Source organism: Pinus tabuliformis, chromosome 9, assembly GCF_031772625.1.
Source record: "Pinus tabuliformis cultivar Carrire ecotype Pingquan chromosome 9, CPIR1, whole genome shotgun sequence".
Lineage (NCBI taxonomy): Eukaryota > Viridiplantae > Streptophyta > Pinopsida > Pinales > Pinaceae > Pinus > Pinus tabuliformis.
The window spans coordinates 799,182,003-799,193,208 of NC_142307.1; the positions used below are offsets into that span (position 1 = coordinate 799,182,003).

An 11,206-nucleotide genomic window follows, 5' to 3' on the forward strand; every position below is an offset into this window, starting at 1 on the left:
CCTACCTATTATTAATTAACCGAGGTTGACAATTTCTTTTATACTAAACTGTAAAACTCCGAGCTATTATTAATGAATAACGCAACAACTGAAAGTGACAATTTTGAAATTGTGTAAATGTTTAAACTTGAAATTGTCGTCATATTTTGAGTAGGACGTGCGCTGTATACGCTTAATTTGTACTCCATATTTTGAATAGGACTGGGCCTGCAATGGAGAGATTTTTATTCCGAATAAAGTTTAGTGGCCATAAATCTGACCAGCATTTTCGCATTGCACGCACATGGCTCACACCGTCCCACGATCATCGCAATTCCATATCACGACCATCCTCAATAAATTGTGACAGTGACTGATGTCGGTGGCGGAAAACCTTTATAAATTTAAGCCTCTCCTGCTGTATTCTCTACGTAGACTACCCAGAGGTCTATCAAGTCTCCAGTTATAGGGTTCGTCAGGCCATTTCGATATGTTTCCGTGAATGTTATATTCGTTGCATTTGCATTCATTCAATGCACCACTGCTTAGCTCAGCCCTAATTTTTATAATACATGTCCCAATGTTACCAATATAGTGGGGCAGGTCATCCAGCAAGCCCTGCAAAATGATTCAAGGATTGCGGCCTCTCTCCTTCGTATGCATTTTCACGATTGCTTCGTTAATGTAAGTAGAAATATGTCTCTTTATTCACTAGATTTGTCCTTAATACATCACTGTCTGTTTATTCAATAGATTTGTATTCAGTACAGAGATTTGTAATACTGATATTTCACTCACTCCTTGATTTTAAGGGCTGTGATCGATCCGTTCTGTTAGATGACACAGCAAATTTTACTGGCGAAAAGACAGCAGGTCCTAACAACAATTCCCTAGGGGGTTTTGACGTTGTGGACAACATCAAGGCAGCAGTAGAGAGTTCATGCAACGCAACAGTTTCTTGTGCCGACATTCTGGCCATTGCTGCAGAGCGATCAGTCGTACTGGTCTGTAAATCTATCGTAATTAATGACTCATAAGCTTTTGATACTGTGTTACTATAATGATTAATCCAACATGATGAATATCCTTTATACCATTCCTCTAAGTTGAAATATATTCAATAGCTCTAAGTTATAACTGATCTATGAAGCCTTCTAACATGATAACCGTCTGCAACATGCTGCAGTCCAGTGGTCCATCGTGGAGTATACAGTTAGGAAGACGAGATAGCACCACTGCAAACCCAACTCTTCCCAACACAGCCATTCCCGCACCAACAGACAATGTTTCCACAATTACAGCAAAGTTCCAAAATGTGGGACTTTCTGTCACCGATGTAGTTGCTTTGTCAGGTATAGCAACACTCTTATCTGTTAGAAACCATGAATAATTCCAACTACCTGCCACTAAAATTCAACAGAAACAGTAAATGCTGAATCTAGAAAGCCGCTGCTATATTTAATGAAGTCGGCGGATACATTGACAATGGGGAAACTTCTCCAGCAAGCCACCGACTCTAATGATCTCCAGAAACTTCTGTAGCATGTATATATATCTGTTTGATCTGTAAATAAAGCAAGTGTTCAGATCTGTTTATGTGTTGTGTTGATTTACTGTGTGCCTCTGATCTTTTCATGGTATCAGAGCGAGGTTGAGGGCTGAGTGTGAGAGCCCAAGTTGAGCGATCAGAGTGGGTGAGACATCGCTGTAAGGTGAGCTGTAAAGCTGTGTATCGCTGTGTGTTGCTATATGGTGAGCGCTGTGTGAAGCGGTTGAGTTTCTGTATTTGTGAGTGTGGCGACCGTGGCAGAGAACGGCATTTGAGTAAGTTGTATGTTGTGTGTTCAGTTTTGTGTCTGCTTTCCCTAAGATTGACTGTGTGTTGTGAAGACTGATGTGTAGGCTTGCAGAGCCCGAAGTTGTTTTCTACCCACAGATGCTTTTGTGGTGAATGGTCTGTTGTCATGATGAGAAGCGGTGGCGCTTGAGATGTGTGCTGGTAAGGATAAGGCCTCAGTGAAATTACCCTGTTCCAATGGAGGCGATTGAGCCATTGTAAGCAAGACTCTGTTGTACAGTCGAAACTCTCGTTGAAGGTAAATACGGTTCGCTGTTTTTTTTGTTCTGTCAACACTGTTGCCTGGTGTCATCGTTGGAAGCCGAGTTTGTGAGCGTTGTATGGAGGTTACTCTTTGCAGAAAACTTTGTAACTGTTGATGCCGCTGTTCGCTGGGCCGCTTGATATTTTTTTGAGATATGTGAGCCCTACAAAGGTTTTTGTTATGGTGTGTTAACTATGTTATTTTAGCTTGAAACATTAAAAAAAGGGAGGTTTGTTATTACTGAGTAAGAAAATATTGAAGTTAAAAGAAAAAAAAAAGAAAGAGATTTTTTATGGTGCATGAGTGGTGTAAAAGATTTTGAGATATAGTGAAAAATTGGTGCATTTGGATTTGGTGGTATTTTGGTGATTGGATAAAGTTTTTTTTATCATGGCAAATTTGTTGCTTGATAATTATATGAATGAATCCACCAAGCTTGATGGCGAAAATTATGTAAACTGGAAATTCAAGCTAATGACTATTTTAGAAGGTAATAATTTGTGGTCCATTGTAAGTGGGGATGAGCCCAAACCCACTGTTGCAGGTTCTATCCCAGATTGGGAGAGAAGGGAGACAAAAGCAAAGGTGCTGGTGCGTATGTCCGTGAAGGACAACATCATTCCTCATATCAGAGACTGCAAGACATCAAAAGAAACATGGGATACATTGAAGGGTTTGTATGAAACAACAAATACAAACCGGATCTTGTTTTTGAAGACTAAGCTTTTATCCTTAAAAATGGAAGCAAATGAAAATATAAGCAATTTTATATCTCGTGTCAAAGATTTAAGTGATAAGTTAGGAGATATTGGTGAAAAGGTGTCTAATACTGACTTAGTCACCATCGTATTAAATGGCTTAGTGCAAGATTATCAAATTTTTGTTTCAAGTCTTGCAGCTAGAGAAAAACCCCCTTCATTTGATGAATTGACAGGAATTCTTCTACAAGAGGAGGAGAGGATGAAGAATTTTTTGGGCTCTAGCAGTTCAGATTTGGCATTGGTGGCCAAGGGCAAATATCCATACAGAGGCAAACCTTGGGACAAGAACAAAGGAGGCAAGTTTCAAGCAAAGCAAAGAGGTATGATACAGTCTAAATTTCCAAAGAAAAATGATGAGTGTTATTATTGTGGCAAACCTGGGCATCATTCTAAAGATTGCTATAAAAGGAAATATAATGAGACTAGGCAAAGAAACAAAAGGCATAATGGAAATTTTGTGGACAAAGATATCAATGATGGATTTAAAAATCTTAAATTGTTTGTTTCTGATGCTGCATTGTCTGTGGAAAATGATGATAAGAATGCTTGGTTCATTGATTCTGGTGCATCACTCCATATGTCTTGTAATAAGGAGTGGTTTGATGAATATCATGAAAATATTGATGGAACATATGTTTGCCTAGGAGATAACAGAGCACTTAAAGTTCAAGGTTATGGAGTAATAGGTGTGAATTTGTCTAATGGGCAAGAGAAACAGATTCATAATGTGATGTATGTCCCTGATATTAAAAAGAATTTAATTTCTGTTTCTACTATTACTGACCAAGATTTGAAGGTGGAATTTGTTAAATCACAGTGTGTAGTGAAAGACATTCAAGATAAATACAAGGTTATTGCCACAGGAACCAGAGTTGGAGGTTTGTATAAGTTGGATGTGACAAGGAAAAGTCATCAAGCATTAGCATCTACAGCAATATCAACAGAAGATTTATGGCATCAAAGGTATGGACATCTAAATCACAAAGATTTAATGCTACTGCAAAAGAACACTATGGTTGAAGGTCTTCCTGTCTTGAAAAATGATCATGTTGAATGTGAGGCATGTGTACTTGGCAAGCAACATAGGGAGGAATTTCCTATACATAAAGAAAAAAGGCAAAGGGAAATACTTGAATTAATTCATACTGATGTATGTGGACCTATGCAAACTAGATCTATTGGTGGAGCATGGTATTTTCTTATTTTTGTGGATGATAGATCTAGATATACATGGGTTTATTTCATAAGAAAGAAGAGTGATGTTTTTGAGTATTTTAAAGAATTTAAGAATATGGTAGAAAAACAAACTGGTAATTATATCAAAATCTTGAGATCTGATCAAGGGGGAGAATTCAAATCAAGAGAATTTAATCAATATTGTAAAAGCAATGGGATTCAACAACAATTTACAGTGCCACATACACCTCAGCAAAATGGAGTTGCTGAGAGGAAAAACAGAACACTAGTTGAATGTGCACGTAGTATGCTTCAAGGTAAAAATATCTCTAATGTTTTTTGGGCTGAAGCCGTTAATACTGCTGTTTATTTGAAAAATAGGAGTCCAACCAAAAGTTTAGAGCTTAAAACACCTTTTGAAGCATTTTATGGGTACAAACCAAAAGTGAGTCATTTAAGAGTTTTTGGTTGCAAGGCATATGCTCATATTCCAAAAGATGAAAGAAGAAAACTTGATGCAAAGGCAATTAAGTGCATATTTATTGGCTATTGTGATAATCAGAAAGCATATAAGTTGTTTGATCCCAATACTCATAGATTGCTTGCAAGTAGGGATGTGGTGTTTCATGAGAATGCAAATGAAGGTGATAAAATAAATAATAGTGTATGGCATAATACTGATGATTATGTCAAATTAGATACAAGTGTTGAACAAGAACAGGAACAAGCACAGGAACAGGTACAAGATCAAGAACAAGTAGGATCAAGCAGTCATGACACTCCAAAGAGAGGAGAGGAGACTCTGCAAAGCCAAAAGAAAGATGAAAGCAGTAAAACTCCAAGAAGGTCATCACGCCAAAGTCAGGTACCTGTAAGGTATAAAGATTATGCATTAATGTCTCAGGTTATGAATGTTGTAGAACATTCAAGCTATGATGAAGCTAAAGAATATGAAGAATGGAGAAATGCAATGAATGAAGAATATAACTCTATAATGAAGAATGACACATGGGAATTAACAGAATTGCCTAAAAACAAAGTTCCCGTAGGATGCAAATGGCTTTATAAATTTAAATTTAATGCTGATGGAAGTATTGATAAACATAAAGCTAGATTGGTTGCCAAAGGATATTCACAAAAGGAGGGAATTGATTATGAAGATACTTTTGCACCTGTAGCTAAGATGAACACAATTAGAATTATGATTGCATTAGCTACAAAATATAATTGGAAAATGCACCAATTAGATGTCAAATCTGCATTTTTGAATGGTGAGTTAAAAGAAGAAGTTTATTTAGTTCAACCTGAAGGGTTTGTAAAACAGGGACAGGAGCATCTGGTTTGCAGGTTAAAGAAAGCTTTATATGGCTTGAAACAAGCACCAAGATCATGGTATGTGAAAATTGATTCTTTCTTTTATGAGAAAGGTTTTATAAGAAGCAAGAATGATCCTAATTTATACATCAAGGAAGATGAAGACAAGAATGTTGCTTTGATATCTGTATATGTTGATGATCTAATCATAACAGGAAATGCATGCAAGTTGATTGAAGAAATTAAAAATCAATTGTCACATGTATTTGAGATGAAGGATCTTGGTGAATTGCATTATTGTTTAGGTCTTGAAGTTTGGAGGGAGCCTGGTAAGACATTGATCACACAAAGCAAATATACAAGGGAAATACTTAAAAGATTCAATATGATTGAATGCAAGGCAACATCTACTCCTTTAGAACAGAATGTCAAATTGTGCAGTGATGATGGAACCAAAGAGGTGAATGGAACTATGTACCGTCAATTGGTGGGAAGTTTGAACTATCTCACCACTACCAGACTAGATATAGCATATTCTGTCAGCATACTTAGTCAGTTCATGACTAAGCCTTGTGAAAGCCATTGGAAAGCAGCAAAGAAAGTCCTTCGATATCTGAAAGGAACACTTAATTTTGGTATTATGTACACTGATGAATTTGATGTTGAATTGGCAGGTTATTCTGATTCTGACTGGGTTGGAAATCCAGATGATAGAAAATCCACTACTGGATACGTGTTCAATATTGGTTCAGGACCAATATCATGGAGCAGTAAGAAACAACCAACTGTTTCATTGTCATCTATTGAAGCTGAATATAAAGCATTATGCAGTGCAACCTGTGAAGCAATATGGCTTAGGAGGATCCTTGAAGATGTTGGAGAAACACAACAAGCACCTACAGTAATCAGATGTGACAATCAAAGCACTATCAAATTGGCAAACAATCCTATATATCATGCAAGGACAAAACACATTGAGACACAACATCATTTTATAAGAGAAAAACTGCAATCAAAAGAAATTGACTTATCATATTGTAATACAAATGAAAATGTGGCTGACATATTCACCAAGCCTCTTGGAAAGGCTAAATTTGAAATGTGTAGAAATATGTTGTACATTGTAGAAAATCCAAATTTTGTAAGCCTAGCTGAGACTTAGACCAGCAGGCATGACAATTAAGAGTATAGTGTCTTGTTTATTGTATGTAGTTGAAATTAAGGGGGAGTGTTAGAAACCATGAATAATTCCAACTACCTGCCACTAAAATTCAACAGAAACAGTAAATGCTGAATCTAGAAAGCCGCTGCTATATTTAATGAAGTCGGCGGATACATTGACAATGGGGAAACTTCTCCAGCAAGCCACCGACTCTAATGATCTCCAGAAACTTCTGTAGCATGTATATATATCTGTTTGATCTGTAAATAAAGCAAGTGTTCAGATCTGTTTCTGTGTTGTGTTGATTTACTGTGTGCCTCTGATCTTTTCATTATCTGCAGATGCAAGCTCACATTCCTTTACATGGCAAGATTTGTTAGTGCGGTTATTTTTCACATGCATTGGTAAAGGGTATTTTGCAATCCAGCTAACTAGTTTGGGTTGTAATTTCACAATGATTTTTTTATAAATGTGTGAATATCCATGTAGGGAAATCAGTAACATAAATTTAGAGTTGAGTTGAATTTAACTAGATTGCAGGATTTTAGAATATTTTAAAACTAGATTAACTAAACAAAGTAAATTTTTTAACTTCTACCAAATTTAAAATATTCTCAAAATCTACCATCTGAATAAAAAGTGTTTTATCATGCTGGATCCAGGTGGGCACACAATCGGGCGAGCTCGCTGCACAGTTTTTGTCAACAAACTTTACAATTTCAGCGGAACTGGCAATCCAGATGCCACGCTCAATTCATCTTATCTATCCACCTTGCAAAGCACGTGCCCACAGAATGGTAACGGGAGCACCCTAACCTCACTTGATCGGGCACTCCAAACACTTTTGACAACAATTACTACATAAATCTCCAAAACGAAATGGGGCTGTTCCAGTCAGATCAAGAACTGCTTAACACAACGGGCGCAGCCATCATTTCTATTGTGAATGACTACAGCAGTAGTCAGGCTGATTTTTTCTCCAACTTCTCCAACTCGATGATTAAGATGGGAAATATAAATCCTCTAACGGGAACAAGCGGAGAAATCCGTCTAAATTGCAGGAAGATGAATGGCTAGAAAATCCCAGTATTGCTTTGTTTCGTTTGTTTCCACTTTTGTCAAAGTGAGAGCAGTACCATTCCGTTTTAAAACATAAAAGTTAGAAAGGGAAGTAAGTGCTATCTGTAACATAACTCGTGTTGGTAAAATACTGACAGCAATTATCAATAAAAATTTTTTTGGGAAACACATAATGACGTTTGCATCAAGCTTCTTCGATCTATTTTATAACTAAAATGCGGGAAAAAAAGTAAAAAATTAAGTCACAGAGATTGGGTTGAATCCTATAGTGAGGAATTGAAGGAGGTAAAAAGTTTAGTCTCAGAGATTGGGTTGAATCCTATAGTGTGGAATTGAAGGAGGTCGACGTTTTGAAATGGAAAAGATGAATATTCTTTATTGATTTGCCAGTTTAGAATAACTTTTATGACTAATCTTTTTAGGATTGATAAATTCATATTTTATTTTTTCACCACATGATATTGTTGCGAGGATGGAGAGTGAGGACCAAATATACTATGATCGCACCACATTTGCACGAAAGGATTAATTTGACACCTGATCGAACTGTGTACACGATGTTTGAAAGAGGCATGATAGCATACATTTTCAAAATGGGTTGATGTTGTTCATTTATATGTGACAATGCCAGTATTGACCCACGAAACATTCATATGCTTTTGGGGTTTCTTTCATCGATGCTATGTACGTTGAAGACTGGTTTACAGTGCATTGATTTACAATGTGTTGTACGTTAATGTTATATGCTATGTGTTGGTTGAATAATATAGGGTGGTGGCACGGGTTAATAAACATACAGTGGAGTTGATATCTTATAATACCTACGGTTTTTGTCGTTACCTATGGTAGATCTACCGTGGAGTTCCTTCAGTGTTTCATTATTGACAAGTGCGGATATTATTTCTCATCATATTCCACACCTCTCCAGTTCTGAAAATGCATTATCCTTGGATCATTGGTGAAGTCAGATGAGATTATGCTCAGTGTCTCCAAGCTATGGTTTCCTATTAAGAGGACAATTTTATTATACTCATGGATCAGGCCTCAGTGAAAAGAGAAAAAACCAAATCTTCTCTTCCAGGTATGCCTGTTGAAACCAGGGTTGCAAAAGCTTTAGAGGCTATCTGTAAATATTGCATCGATAATGATGTGATAAAAAAGGAAGATGGAAGGTCACTTTGTATCATGTTGTTTGTAGTTTTCTTTTTCACGGTTGAGATTGACATAATTGCGTGGCTTTTTTCATGATAATCTATGTGGGCGCTCAGTCTTCGATATTGTAACTTTTGTCAACAGGGATCAGTGTGTGGAAATGAATAAATAAAACACATTAGATGAATCTACCCATGCGCAATCGGTTGCATTGTGGTCTTGGATGTTTATTTTAGCATTAGTGGTCATGCATCAACATCACTTTCATTATTGCATCTTTCGTTAAGGTCATGATCAGTTTCTTTTCTCAGTTTTATCAAAAGCATGATTTTGAAACTAGATACACGGGCATATGCCGGAAAAGACTAGCTTGCAGGTTTTTGTTTCCTTTAACGTACATGTATCATGCTAGAGATAGTTCTTTGGTTCTGAAGAGGGAATCGATTTCATCGACCAAACTTAATTGGTTCCTTAAACGCTGAAGTTCTTTTGTTTTCTTCCTAAAATTTGAACAATTTTTTCCTTGATAATCAGCTCGCAAGAAAACTCCATCAGCCAGCAAAGGGAGCCTATTTCAAGAGTAAAGGGCGCTCTTTTAATAAATATTTGCAATAGAAACCTCATTACTCAAATAACTTACCATTGTACCAAATGCTTAACTCAAGCGTGAAACCATAGAATCCTATAATGGTATCACTGCCACAGTATTCATGGAGAGGAGTAGATCTCATCAAAAAGTTTTCATTGAAAAAAAAAACTCTCTATATTCCATAAAATTAAGCAACTATGAAGAACTCCTACACATTGATGTCAAAGGTGGAGGCAACCAGAGGATGTTGAAGTTGATTCTCAAGATGTAGTGTTTCCATCAATACCAATGGGGGAGATTGGTGGCATTCTTGTCATTGATGGAAAATGAGCAGCAAAGTATTTATGAGTTGTGAGCAGCAAGGTAACAACAAGGTATGACTATTAGAGGTTATGGCTTGTACCAAAATGGACCAGGAGAAGCAAAGGCATAGGAGAAACAAGGTATGTTGCAGGGATATATGACAACAAGAGATGAAGGTGATGGCAAAGGAACAACAGGAACAACAAAGGGAAAATGAGCAGGAAAATATGATGGCACATGTATCGGGTTGATTGAGTTGAATGGTTGTGATGAAAGGCAAATGAAAGACTCCATGACAACAAATGAAAGACAAAGACATGATGCAAGGTAAAGGAAAAGACATGGAAAGTATTGTGATGTGGGGCTATTTGACTATGAATGAAAGATTTTATTATTGCATGCTCTTTATTTTATTGACATGAAGAATATAAATGCATGACATTTGGATATGATGAAATTCATTTTATGTATTTTAATATTCAAGATTTTAAGCAGTTTTGGAATTGAAGAGACAAAATCGTAATGTAAAGAGATTTTTTTTTCATTTCATATTCGTGTGAGTGGACACAAAAACCATCAAAGTTCATTTATAAATTTGTGCAAGGTTGGAGAGTTGGTTGGTTAGAGAGTTAGAGAATGTGTTAGAGTTGATTGAGGCGTTCTTCATTAATTATCTAGCACATAGAAGAGTTGATGTGATGGAGATTTTAGGAGGAGGAGAAACAAATACAAAGATGGAGGTATGCAGATTAATAGACCAGGTAACCAACACATAACACATTTGTTTTTTTATACAAGATCTACGACTGCAAACAAAAGTGTCTTCCCTAGGTCTGGTGGATTGACCTACAACAACAGAAAGCAATGACTATAATGTCTTCTTTAAACTAAATGAATAATGGGATGAAGCCTACCTAGAATCTGTCGCAAGCTTCACTCCTTTCTTGGATTGTACACTCCAATCCTAGCTATTATCGCTATAATTAGAACCTTCATAATAAGAAAACACAAGTCAGAGATCTACGACATCTATATAACATAATCCAATCACTTCATTTAACATATAAACATGGTATTGAAATATATGAATACCATAACATCACATATAGGAAAACAATGTACTTCTTGTACTAATAGAAATGGAGAGAGTTATAAGCAAATATAGAGTTGATCTTGTAGAAGAGATCCTCCAAGTTGACTTGTCCTTCCTTGTCACAAACTGTGCCTCTATTTCACCCTAATGCATGGAATAATGACTCTCACAACAACAACATGAGGGTAGAATCTATCTCCAAAATCCAACAACTAGCTTGTGGATGGCAGTAAATATATAGAAGAGGATGGTATTTTAGAAATTCTTAGCCAATTACCAATCTAGGCTTGAGATCCACTCTTGATGGGAGGATGAGCTCAAGGGATAAGGGGTGATGTCTCCAAGTTAGGATATAAAAGGATTCAAGACTTTCATCCAAGGTAAATAGTTATAATGGCTCCTATAATCTTTTGGAAGAGGAAGCTTTGAGATTCTTTTTACTTTTCCCAAATTTCTAGAATCAGTGCACCCCCAGCAAGGGGCAACCTACTAGTT

The 11,206-nt window shown here is 36.6% G+C and overlaps 1 pseudogene across 1 annotated transcript; it reads left to right on the forward strand.

Moving 5' to 3' along the window:
- The first annotated feature begins 355 nt into the window (after positions 1 to 355).
- LOC149151178 (peroxidase 53-like) lies at positions 356 to 7,685 on the forward strand (annotated as a pseudogene). The gene is made up of 5 exons (XR_016263267.1): positions 356 to 361; positions 529 to 663; positions 792 to 983; positions 1,166 to 1,331; positions 7,157 to 7,685. The product of XR_016263267.1 is annotated as a peroxidase 53-like (transcript).
- The last annotated feature ends 3,521 nt before the right edge of the window (positions 7,686 to 11,206 follow it).